The sequence below is a fragment of the Schistocerca piceifrons genome, chromosome 2 (assembly GCF_021461385.2).
Source record: "Schistocerca piceifrons isolate TAMUIC-IGC-003096 chromosome 2, iqSchPice1.1, whole genome shotgun sequence".
Classification (NCBI taxonomy): Eukaryota; Metazoa; Arthropoda; class Insecta; order Orthoptera; family Acrididae; genus Schistocerca; species Schistocerca piceifrons.
Window position 1 is genome coordinate 605,097,862 of NC_060139.1, and position 12,934 is coordinate 605,110,795.

The window sequence follows — 12,934 nt, forward strand, 5'->3', positions numbered from 1 at the left end:
CGCAGCAAATAAGTACAAAAACGCTTTATACAAACAGTACTCGCTGCTGCTGGTGCTCTCGCTCTGGCTGTCACAAGACAACTGCTGATTCAAGTGACTAGTGGCTAACGGCCGCGAAACAAACAAAAGACGGTTTTAGGGCGCTTTCTGTTCTAAACGATCAAGAAAACACTAAGAAATCTAACACGAAAACTACGTAAAGTTTTATCAAGAACTGTTAGTTACTATGCAGAGCAGATAAACACGAATAGAATCCCTTCCTTAGTGGATGGTCGTAAACAAAATGCAAAATAAACGCTTTATACAAACAGTACTCGCTGCTGGTGGTGCTCTCGCTCTGGCTGTCACAAGACAACTGCTGATTCAAGTGACTAGTGGCTAACGGCCGCGAAACAAACAAAAGACGGTTTTAGGGCGCTTTCTGTTCTAAACGATCAAGAAAACACTAAGAAATCTAACACGAAAACTACGTAAAGTTTTATCAAGAACTGTTAGTTACTATGCAGAGCAGATAAACACAAATAGAATCCCTTCCTTAGTGGAAGGTCGTAAACAAAATGCAAAATAAACGCTTCATACAAACAGTACTCGCTGCTGCTGGTGCTCTCGCAGGACAAGAAACGTTGTCACATAAAGCAATGCTCCTTTGGCTTTCTGTCAGCGGCCAGTCTGTGAACATGTGACGTGGCGGTTGGGCGCAGGCCAAGTGACCGCGGCGGCGAGCCAACAGGTAAGGCCATGTCGAGTGGAATTCCCGGAATACTAGGGACAGGGCGACAGCGGTTGCGTCTGGCGACAAAGGAGTACTTGTCAAAAATTTTTGACTTCAAAAAATGGCGAGCAATAGCTACTGCAGAATGCTATGACGTTACATATGAACCACAGAAACTCATATCAGAAATTCAAGTACGTCATCATGATTACGATACCGAGGAGCGTGCACTGCCGTTCTAATAATAATTTTACTTTAAAAATTACGGAAGTTACGTCGGCACAATATGTCAAAAAATTACTTAAACCGTCGAAAATTAATATCTAATTAACTGCTTGAACCGATCTTTACGATCAACATGTTAGACAATAGCTGAGGGCGCCAGGTATTGTCACTGAAAGTCACACGTTACTGTTATACCAGACTGAAATGTTTTAGTTGCTGTCAACGCAAATGTATCAGGAAGATCATTCTTCTAGACATACAGACGTAATAAACATGGCTTATCGTACCCGAGCCATTCCTTAATTATCAATATATTTTATCTATTGCTTTTAGAGTGATTCATTATTAGCTCTTACTAAAGACATATGCTGCGTGAAAGTAGTTCAACTTAGGTGAATTCTGACACCACGATTGAATAGTGCTCAAAAAAGTGTTTCCTTTGAGCAGGCCATATTATTTTTAGTTGTTTATTTATGGTGTTCTTGGTTATAAATTTTGAAGGACTAGGCACATAATTTGTAATCAAATTGTTTTTTACTAGACGTTTCAGCTTCAAACATTTTGTGTGGTATGAGAAGAACAAGAACAGAGAGTTGCTCCTCCCACCACGTGTATAGTATCTGTAAGTTGTGTATATTTTAAATTGCCGTCGAATTTCTCCATTTCAAGTATTTTGGCGGGCTTCGCAAAAGCTCATCGGCCTTCTGCTGCGACTCACTAAAGCGGTAACTTGTTTATGAAGGTCTGACACTTGCAAAGCGATTGACTATGGGCCGAAAATGACCGTGTCTTGTTTTAGCATTTGTGGGGACGTAAAAAATTCGCTGCTAGACCACATCTTTTAAGAAAGCTCACTTGCAAGATACCAGCTCTAGCAATCGATTCCACATGAAAATTTTTGCCGTAAGTCTGACAGTACGCAGCTATGCCCTTCTGAATGTACAGCTTTTAAACTTTGTGCACACCGGTTGGTAGTCAGCCAAAATAGATAAATAACATATAGTATGTTATCACATAGTATGTCACTGATTTATGCATCTAAACTGTACTTTAAGTATGACAACCAGATAATATTAAAGAAAATGATTAATTTAAGCAACGATCCAATCCTTACCTTTAAGAAACACGCCATAGGCAGAGGTGAGGTAGGAAGTTTCACTTCTGAATCTCCCTTCCCGCCTATGGCTCTAGTTAAGGGAAACAGCAACAAGCACACAGACATACAACGTAACAGCGCACAAACAACATGTAGAACTATTTCCAGATATAGCAACATTATTAGTGCAATAGGTATATCCTACATAAGCACTTAGAAGATGCAATAAATAGTACAAGTTCCTAGGCAGCACAAACAAATATACTCATGGTCACGACGTATTTCATTCAGTAATACAAGAACATATAATTTGGTACGCTACTTCAAGTGAAACAGGTTTAGTATTTCTGCTGTGGCCTCCCACCTGGAATAGTAAAAATACGAACCATAATTTATATATTTCTTTTTAACAGTAATAGAAAATTTGCTGATCTCCCCTTTCCTATTTTTCTATTATTTTATTCGAAACCGCTAAAATTTATTATTTTAATACTCCATTTCCTAAAACAAATTTAATTTTCTTTGTACCTTATGGTTATTACCTTTGTTTTACTACTCACAAAAAAATTTACCAGTTAGGTGGAATAAGAAATCTTTTTAGTAATGGGGAATAATGAACAATTAAATATAAAATGGAATCATGTACGACCTGATTGTTATGATATCAGGCAGCAAGTCTTTTTATATCTATCAGTTTCTGTGTCGTGCTTATTGACAACTTTATGAGTGAAGATGTGCTAGATGTTGACCAAATTAATGGACATGCTCGATGCTTCTTTCTTTGAGGATAACGTTAATGAGAGTACTCTTTCACCACAGTCTCATTCTTGGAACAGCTTCATTGTTACAACGGGGCAGGGAAGTAAAAACGAGAAAGAAGATCATGGTGAGGCCTGCTGTGGATATGTAGTTCGTTGGATACTATTTTGCCCCTGTCCGTAACAGAGAAACATACGAAACGAGCTGTTTCCTTCTGGAAAAGCAAAAAGAAGGGAAATCTGTCTTTCAGAACCGTAAAGAGGAACTCTAAATTATTGAAATATCAACCAGAAAACACTGCAGTTTATGTAACTTATTGCCGATACCACCAGGTGGAACAAGATACTGTCAACCACTGGATGTTTTGGCTACTGCGTGTTAAGGAGCTCCGTCCGCAGGTTTAACAACTCGACACAGTTTCTGGGCATTAATGTACACTTCGGCAAGCGAAAAAATTTCCTTCAATTGTTACTGTTAATCATTGTTATATAAATGGAATAACGAGACTGCCGCTGGTCGAAGACTTGCAGAAAACGGAAATCCAACAGCTGTAACATCATGGAATAATTTTACTGTGCTACCAGTTTGGGTGCCAATGAGAGCACCGAAGCTGGTAGCATAATAAAATTATTCCATTAATTTACGGCTGTTCGATATATGTTTTCTACACGTCCTTCAAATACTGTCTCTTCTTTACAGGAAGTTACATGCACCATTCTTTCGGCTAGTTTTCCAGTACACCTGGTATTGAAGCGACTACACTAGTGACCGTATAGATCACTTTGAACATCCACTGTAATATTGTTTTGACATTCGTAACGTGCTTTGTTCATTGCGTCAAAGGGCGAGGCTTCAAATTTGTAGCTGCTGTCACAGATCTCTTTGCTCTGGTCATTTTTATATTTCGCGCGAGAAATGATGTGCAAAAGAATGAATGAGTCGTTAAAGAAGTAGCATAGTGCTATTTCTTATTAACATGGCTGTTGTGCGTTACTTTCTTTGGATTGTAAAGCTAACACTTTAAAAGTTATAGGAGCTGAGCTGTTCTCCGACGTGACTTATGATAAAACTGCAAATCTTTATTTCACACAGTCGCATAGTTTTATTCATTTTGATGTAACTGTTTCAGAATAACAAAACTCGAATACTGCTAAAATAATATTGAACGTAAATGTGCATGATACTGAGATATTACGTACTCATATTATTAATATTTTTCAGATTAAAAATAGCATGTTGGGGGTAGACATGACCTATTTCTCTTCCATCGCCTGGTTGTAACTCCGCAGTACAGTAAGTCGCGGTAGCAGTGGGCCATAGAGAGTGACATACAACCAATGTGTGCGACGATTAAAATCTGTACCTTCAGGCGAATCTCCGCCAAGGAACTGCCAAGGGGGGGGGGGGGGGGGGGGTGACCCTGAGAAAAAGATTGAATATCCAGCGAAAGGATAACTTTCTAGAGTCGGGGCGTGAAATGTCAGAAGTTTGAACGTGGTAGGGAAGCAGTAGACTCTGAAAAGGGAAATGCTTAAAATGAGTGTAGATACAGTAGGGGCCAGTGAAGTAAAATGGAAGAAAGGAGAAGATTTCTGGTCAGACAATTGTAGGGTATTGTCAGCAGCTGAAGAAAATGGTATAACGGGAGTAGGATTCGTTACGAGTAGGAAGGCAGGGCAAAATGTGAGCTACTATGAACAGTTCAGTTATAGCGTTGTTCTCATCAGAATCAACAGCAAACCACCACCGACAACGATAGTCCAGGTATAACTGTGGGCTTCGAAAGCAGAGGATGAAGAGAAAGAGAAATCATATGAGGATACTAAAATAGGAAATTCACTACGTAAAGGGAGATGAAAATCTAAAAGTCATGGCAGATTGGAATGCGGTTGCAGGGGATGGAGTAGAAGAAAAGGTTACAGGCGAACATAGGCTTGGTATTAGAAACAAGACACGAGAGCGCTTGATCGACTTCTGCAATAAATTTTAGCTAGTAATAGCGAATACTTTATTTAACAATCACAAGAGGAGGAGTTACATTTGGAAACACCTGAGACACGAAAGATATTCCGAAATCAGATGTTGAATTATAAGGCGTACCAAGGAGCAGATATAAATTCAAGTCACAGTTTAGTAATGATAAAGAGTAGGCTGAAGTTTAAGAGAAACAATACGCAAGGAAGTTCGATACGAAATGAACAGACATGCTTGAAGTTCTTTGAAGCTGTAGATAAAACAATAAGAAATAACTTAGTAAACAATGCAGTGGAAGAGGAACGTACATCTCTAAAAAAGTCAATCACAGAACTTGGAAAGAGAAACACAAAGACTGCAACTGCGAATAAACCACGGATAACAGAAGAAATATTACAAAAACGTTTAGGGAAATTCAGGGACACAGAAATACAAATCGCTTAGAAATGAAATAGATAGTAACTGCAGGAAAGCTGCGGCAAAAGAGCTGCATGAAAATGTGAAGATATCGAAAAAGATATGATTGCCAGAAGGACTGACTCTAGCATATATAAAAGTCAAAACAACCTCCGGTAAAATTAAAAGAAGGGTGTAACATAAGAGGTGTAATAGGAATATCACTGTTCAAAACAAAAGAGAGAGTGGACAGGTGGAAACAGTACATTGAAGCCCTCTGTGAGGAGGAAACACATGTCTTATGACGTTATAGAAGAAGAACAAGGAGTAGATTTAGAAGAGAGAGGGGATCCAGTATTAGAATCAGGATTAGCTTAGGTAGATTTAAGATCAAATAAAGCAGAAGGTGCCGATAACATTCAGTCGGAATTTCTAATATCATTGGGGGATGTGGCAACAAAACGACTATTTGCGTTAATGTGTATGATGTATGAAATTGGCGATATACCATCAGACTTTCGTAAAAAGATCATCCACACGTTTCCGAAGATAGCATGAGCCGATAAGTGCGAGAATCATTGCACAGACAGCTTAACAGCTCATGAATCCAAATAGGTGACAAGAATAATATACAGAAGAATGGAAAACAAAATTGAAGATCTTTCAGATGACGACCAGTTTTGCTTTGGAAAAGGTAAAATCACTAGACAGGGATTTCTGACGTTGCTGTTGATAATGGAAGCAAGAGTGAAGAGAAATCCCGACACGTTCATAGGCTTTGTCGACTAGGAAAAAACGTTCGACTATGTAAATGGTAAAAGATCTTCGAAATTCTGAGGAAACTAGGGATAACCTATAGGGAAAGGCGGGTGACATACAATATCTACAAGAACCAAGAGGGAACAATAAGACTGGAAGACCAAGAACGAAATTGAGACGCCAAGCCCGCAGGACAGGACAGGTAGGTTCAAAAATGGCTATGAGCACTATGGGACTCAACTGCTGAGGTTATTAGTCCCCTAGAACTTAGAACTAGTTAAACCTAACTAACCTAAGGACATCACAAACATCCATGCCCCAGGCAGGATTCGAACCTGCGACCGTAGCGGTCTTGCGGTTCCAGACTGCAGCGCCTTTAACCGCACGGCCACTTCGGCCGGCCAGGACAGGTAGTTTAAGTTGTGGAAAGGGGCCAAAATAAGCGGCTGTCAGCAACACTCGAACATACAACCTTTTATTTGATCAAGCATTAAAACAGCCAAAAAAAAATTTTTTAATAAGAAAAACACAGCTTGAGTTTTGGAACTTAATTAGCGGCTGAATGCGCCGTACAATCTCATGCATTAAGGGCAAGACCACTTTAATTTAAAAATGGCTGAAAGCCAATAACTTAAAGCTAAACCAAACTCAAAAATTTCAAAGGCAAAGCGTTATCTTAAAACAGTTCCTTAATTAGGCTGCAAGCCCAAAAAAAACCGACACTTTAAGAGCAAACAACTTAAATTCAAAATTGGGTGAAGGCCCAACACTTAAGACTCCGTAATATTAATTTTAAAAATTCCAGAGGCTTTACGTATAACAGTTCTTAAATTAGGATGAAGGCCCTAACCATCTGACACCTTAAGGGCAAAACAACCTTAATCTAAAAATCGGCTAGAAGCCATACAAGTACAAACAACAAGAACAAACAAGAAAAGGCAGTACACCCAAGGGTGCTCAGAAGTTCCGAGGGTCGGCCTGGAATTCAAACACTAACGCCTGCTTAGGTGAGACAGGCAGTCGGCCCAACCATTGTCGATCCGACGACAACCCAACCGACAGCTAACGTCCGCTTCACCCGACCAGCACACAACAGTGAGTTCAATGGAACAACGTAGAAGGCATTGGCGCCCACAACCAGTTATGCATTGAGCTGTCAAACTACACGCTTTGCTGGACAGTGACAACACGACGAGGAGAATACACTGCCCGAAGTTACGTCAACGGCCAGGGCAGGTAACCGGAACGTTAACGGTCACAAGGCAGAAGATTCCGCTGGTGCACCTCAATTCAAATAACCAAGTACAGCTAAACTCCACCGGAGGGTAGCTAAAATTTGCCAACTTGAAAAAACACCTTGTTGTTCGCGGGAATATCCCAACAGCCGACAACGAACTACAAACGGTTCAATGTGAACAGTCGTGACTTGCTTGTTTATTAAGTTGAAACTCAACTTTCATGTCCAGGATCGGTGAGACACGAACCTCGTAGCAATGGGAACAGCACCACACACTCCGACGCCGCAGAGAGGCTGCCAGTGGGCCAGGCCAAACTATGCTCCGCGGAGATTTCCTCGGTGCTCCACGAACCGATCTACTGCCCAGGCCCGGAAATGGTGAAAGGACCGAATATACGTCGGCCGATGAGACGAACAAGCGAACGATCAACCAACGGTCGTCCTGCTCCACTCTCCCTCCGTCGGACAGTTCATGTGCGTCGGCCGGCGAGCACTGGCTGTCGGCGCCTCACCGGCGCTCCGTCCCCGACTCCACTGCTGCTGCGTCCCGACTGCACCGCTGGTCCGTCTCCAACTGACCGCCAGACACATGACGACCCGGAAATACACTCCTGGAAATGGAAAAAAGAACACATTGACACCGGTGTGTCAGACCCACCATACTTGCTCCGGACACTGCGAGAGGGCTGTACAAGCAATGATCACACGCACGGCACAGCGGACACACCAGGAACCGCGGTGTTGGCCGTCGAATGGCGCTAGCTGCGCAGCATTTGTGCACCGCCGCCGTCAGTGTCAGCCAGTTTGCCGTGGCATACGGAGCTCCATCGCAGTCTTTAACACTGGTAGCATGCCGCGACAGCGTGGACGTGAACCGTATGTGCAGTTGACGGACTTTGAGCGAGGGCGCATAATGGGCCTGCGGGAGGCCGGGTGGATGTACCGCCGAATTGCTCAACACGTGGGGCGTGAGGTCTCCACAGTACATCGATGTTGTCGCCAGTGGTCGGCGGAAGGTGCACGTGCCCGTCGACCTGGGACCGGACCGCAGCGACGCACGGATGCACGCCAAGACCGTAGGATCCTACGCAGTGCCGTAGGGGACCGCACCGCCACTTCCCAGCAAATTAGGGACACTGTTGCTCCTGGGGTATCGGCGAGGACCATTCGCCACCGTCTCCATGAAGCTGGGCTACGGTCCCGCACACCGTTAGGCCGTCTTCCGCTCACGCCCCAACATCGTGCAGCCCGCCTCCAGTGGTGTCGCGACAGGCGTGAATGGAGGGACGAATGGAGACGTGTCGTCTTCAGCGATGAGAGTCGCTTCTGCCTTGGTGCCAATGATGGTCGTATGCGTGTTTGGCGCCGTGCAGGTGAGCGCCACAATCAGGACTGCATACGACCGAGGCACACAGGGCCAACACCCGGCATCATGGTGTGGGGAGCGATCTCCTACACTGGCCGTACACCACTGGTGATCGTCGAGGGGACACTGAATAGTGCACGGTACATCCAAACCGTCATCGAACCCATCGTTCTACCATTCCTAGACCGGCAAGGGAACTTGCTGTTCCAACAGGACAATGCACGTCCGCATGTATCCCGTGCCACCCAACGTGCTCTAGAAGGTGTAAGTCAACTACCCTGGCCAGCAAGATCTCCGGATCTGTCCCCCATTGAGCATGTTTGGGACTGGATGAAGCGTCGTCTCACGCGGTCTGCACGTCCAGCACGAACGCTGGTCCAACTGAGGCGCCAGGTGGAAATGGCATGGCAAGCCGTTCCACAGGACTACATCCAGCATCTCTATGATCGTCTCCATGGGAGAATAGCAGCCTGCATTGCTGCGAAAGGTGGATATACACTGTACTAGTGCCGACATTGTGCATGCTCTGTTGCCTGTGTCTATGTGCCTGTGGTTCTGTCAGTGTGATCATGAGATGTATCTGACCCCAGGAATGTGTCAATAAAGTTTCCCCTTCCTGGGACAATGAATTCACGGTGTTCTTATTTCAATTTCCAGGAGTGTACTATCAGTCGCCCCAGAGGTGGTACACAGTGCACTTATCGATACGTGCTGCTGCTGCCGCTCACGGACAAGTAAGGCAGGAAGTTAGTGACGCCAGTAAACGGAATAAGAATACGAGGCGGCAGTACCGTAATAGAAGATGAAAAACAGTAAATGGGATAAACGCGAGCTGTGCACGGCTCAGAAGTGCTCCGATTACAAAGGGTGCAAGACAGGGATGTAGTCACTCGCCCCTGCTGTTCAAGCTATACGTCGAAGAAGAAGTCAGGGAAGAAAAGAAAGGTTCAAGAGTGAGATTAAAATTTGAGGTGAAACGATATAAATAATAAGTTCGGTAATGTCATTGCCATCCTCACTCATACTTGGCGGTAGACACTGTTTTCTAGGCATCTTTATGAGCTCACTGTGCGCTCAGAACTGAAAAGACAGACGTGACGCGATCTACGGGCATACTAGAGACACTGCCCAACACACTTATGCAAAGCTTTATCGGATTTTCACTGTGGTTTCCATTTCACGATTGATAGGACCTTACTTTCGGAATACGCCTCGTATTACACTTGGCACTTGGGGAAACAGCCAGTAAACGATGTCTGATCGACGTAGTATTAAATGTTCTTTGACAGTGAACCCTGGTGGAGAAAATCACTCGTAAAAACTGAAAAACAGGGATCAGATAGCGATTAACTGAAGTGGGAGGAATTTCTGAATAGTGCACGTTTGAAAGGAACTGTGAATCTGAATTTTGCTGTGCTTTTGATACATTATAAATGATTATTGTAAAGATTTCCGCGTAAATATTGATTAGGTGTGACAGTATTTGGTACAAACAATGAATATTAGGAGACACATTACTTCCGAACAGGGGTGATGATACGGATTTTATGAACAATGATTACAGGGAATCGTCCAGAAGAACGGATAGAGATAATTTTTGGCAAATGGAGCGACGATTATTTAACCGACTTTTCGAAGAGCTGAGGTGACTGTAGTAAACATTCCATGAAACAACGTGTTGGTGTTGTTCTGGATCATTGCAGGTACAAAGTATTTGAATGGGTGTTTATTACCACGATATTGAGCAGATGATGACATTTAAACTGTTAATGGATATGGGAGAGTGAAGATAATGTGATCATAGGATGGCATCCAGTAATTTCGAGTCCAGCGACGGGAAAAACGCGGTACCAGTGGTCTTGCCGCAAAAGCAGATCGACGGGGTGAATTCTACTTGGCAGAGTCGACGGCGCACGGTGGGAGGTCAGCGGAGGACTACCTAGTTGTCAACTCGACACTTCCGACTCAGTGGCAGCGCGGGGGTGAGGCATGAGTTTGCAATGATTAATGCACATTGTGCTTATATTCCCGCGAAAGGATGGAAATTTTGTCGTAGTTTTAGGAACACATGTTGCAATTTCATCCTATCATGTCATCGATTAATATGATAATATTGCAGCATGTAATTATGTGAATTAGTTTGGACAACAGTCATTGTTCCAGACAGTGTCATAGGCTGCACTCAGATATATGAATGCAGTTGATGTTTTTTTTTTTTTTTTGCCCCTACATAGGTTTTCAGGGAAAGCATTGGTCAGTGCAGCTTCTATTAGGTCGGAATCCTACTTGTTTTTCTGGATTGATTCCAATATATTTGGGCTCAGTCTGTTGTATAGGAATCTCTGGAACAGCTTATATATGACACTGAACAGTGCAATTAGTCTTTAGGGTTTTTTTCACAATGTGGGGCCACAGTCATAATATATTTCTTTAAAGTCAGCACCGCCACTAGTCTGTTTTTTTATTTGCAGTGTTACATTTACACGATCAAGATTTCTGCTTCAAAGTGCCATGTGTCTAATAGTGTATTTTAAATACGACAGTATGCCATCTTAGGCACTGTATTACATTAAAACACTTGTTAATGGCACTTTGAAGCGAAATCATGATCGTGTAAATGTAACACTGCAAATAAAAAACAGTCTAATGGCGGTACTGACTTTAAAGAAGTAGTCTTCAGGTCTTTGGATAGTCGCTTGGTTTTTCTTGCTTAGGCAGTGTGTTGATCTTTGAGTGCTTCATTTTCTGTGCTATGTTCCCTGTTGTCATTACGTTTGTATAAAACTCCGAAAAAAATTAATAGAATATTTCCCACAGCGAGGAAGAAATTCTGGGCGTGTTCCATCCAAGCCTGGTGCCTTTCCTGCACTGACATTCTTCACCGCGTCTCTTATTTCAGTAGTGGTAAATTTGGAAGAATATTGATCGAAAGATGTGTTGTTTGTTTGGCAGGTATCTCTTAAGGGCACTAAGTTCACGACCTATTTTTCTTGTACTGTTTTTGTCCCTTGGAGCCTGTATGTGAGGTGAAATCCCATTTGCATAAATATCTGTAGAGTTATGATGTAAGTTGTCAGCTAGACCTAATTTTCAGAGGAGAGACCAGGCCTTTCTATTAAATGTTTTGAAATCAAGCGACTCTGTGGTGTCGATGCATTTCTCTCGCTGATCATCGTCTAGGCTGCGCAGCAGGTCGTCTACAATTTATTCAGAGTCTCCTCTCTTAAGGAATATTTGGTACTTGCTTTCACACCTTTTGTCCCAGCCTCGTACATATTGTTTGCGGGTCCCCTAGGGACACTGGATTTTGTTGCGCTTTTATTGGCACCTATGAGTCATAGTTACTGGTTGTTGGTGGATCCGTCCCAAGCATTTATCCAGTTTCTCCATGTAGAAATTCCACTTCGTTTTTCTGAAATATTACCTTGGGCGTTGTATGTTTATTCTTACTGGTATATTAGTTTAAATTTCGATCAGATTGGGTAATGTTTGGCTGTGAGCGAGGTCTGTTGATACGTGTCCTGAAGAATGTAATGGTGCTTGGTTTTTGCCAAACGTCTTAAAGCCGAGATCTGGGTTGTGTTCCTGTAATTCGTTATTGCGGGCACGAAATATGCGTCTTTTAGACGGATCGCCATTACTCTCTAATGGAGCCCTGAAATCTCGGCAGAATCCAGCGTGTGACACTCCCGTTTGTTGGTCATACCATGGACAAATTTGACTCACTTATACGGCATAGTGCACAAATAGATCAAATGTCAAGGTGGCATATCTGACCTGAATAAGACTGCCCTCAGCACAGCAAGTTGTCCGAGATGACAGAGGTGTAAACTGTCGTTACAGCAGTTCAAAAATGGTTCAAATGGCTCTGAGCACTATGGGACTTAACATCTGTGGTCATCAGTTCCCTAGAACTTAGAACTACTTAAACCTAACTAACCTAAGGACATCACACACATCCATGCCCGAGGCAGGACTCGAACCTGCGACCGTAGCAGCCGCGCGGTTCCGGACTGCGCGCCTAGAACCAGTAGACCACCGCGGCCGGCTCCAGCTAAGTGCTCACCACTGGCTCCCCAGTCAAGACCAATGCTAGTGCGAATTTACGCTCAGGACAAGTGTCCCAAGTGCAACCTAAACAATAGTCAAGACCAGAATTCTCTCCAGACTGGAGTTTGAAATAGAATCCCACGCTTCTCCTCTCCTCACCATCTGTGGTAAACTCTACAAAAGCAGTCACACAACCGCCCCCATAAGGGTTTCGTGCTAGTCATAAGACTCCACAAGCTCCATTAATCCCCTCTGACGCGTCTCCTCTACCCATCGGCCAATGCCAATCAAAGTTAACAATATTCTTGTTTTTTCTGAACAAGCAGCCAATCCCTGACAGAGAGGAGAACATATTATGCT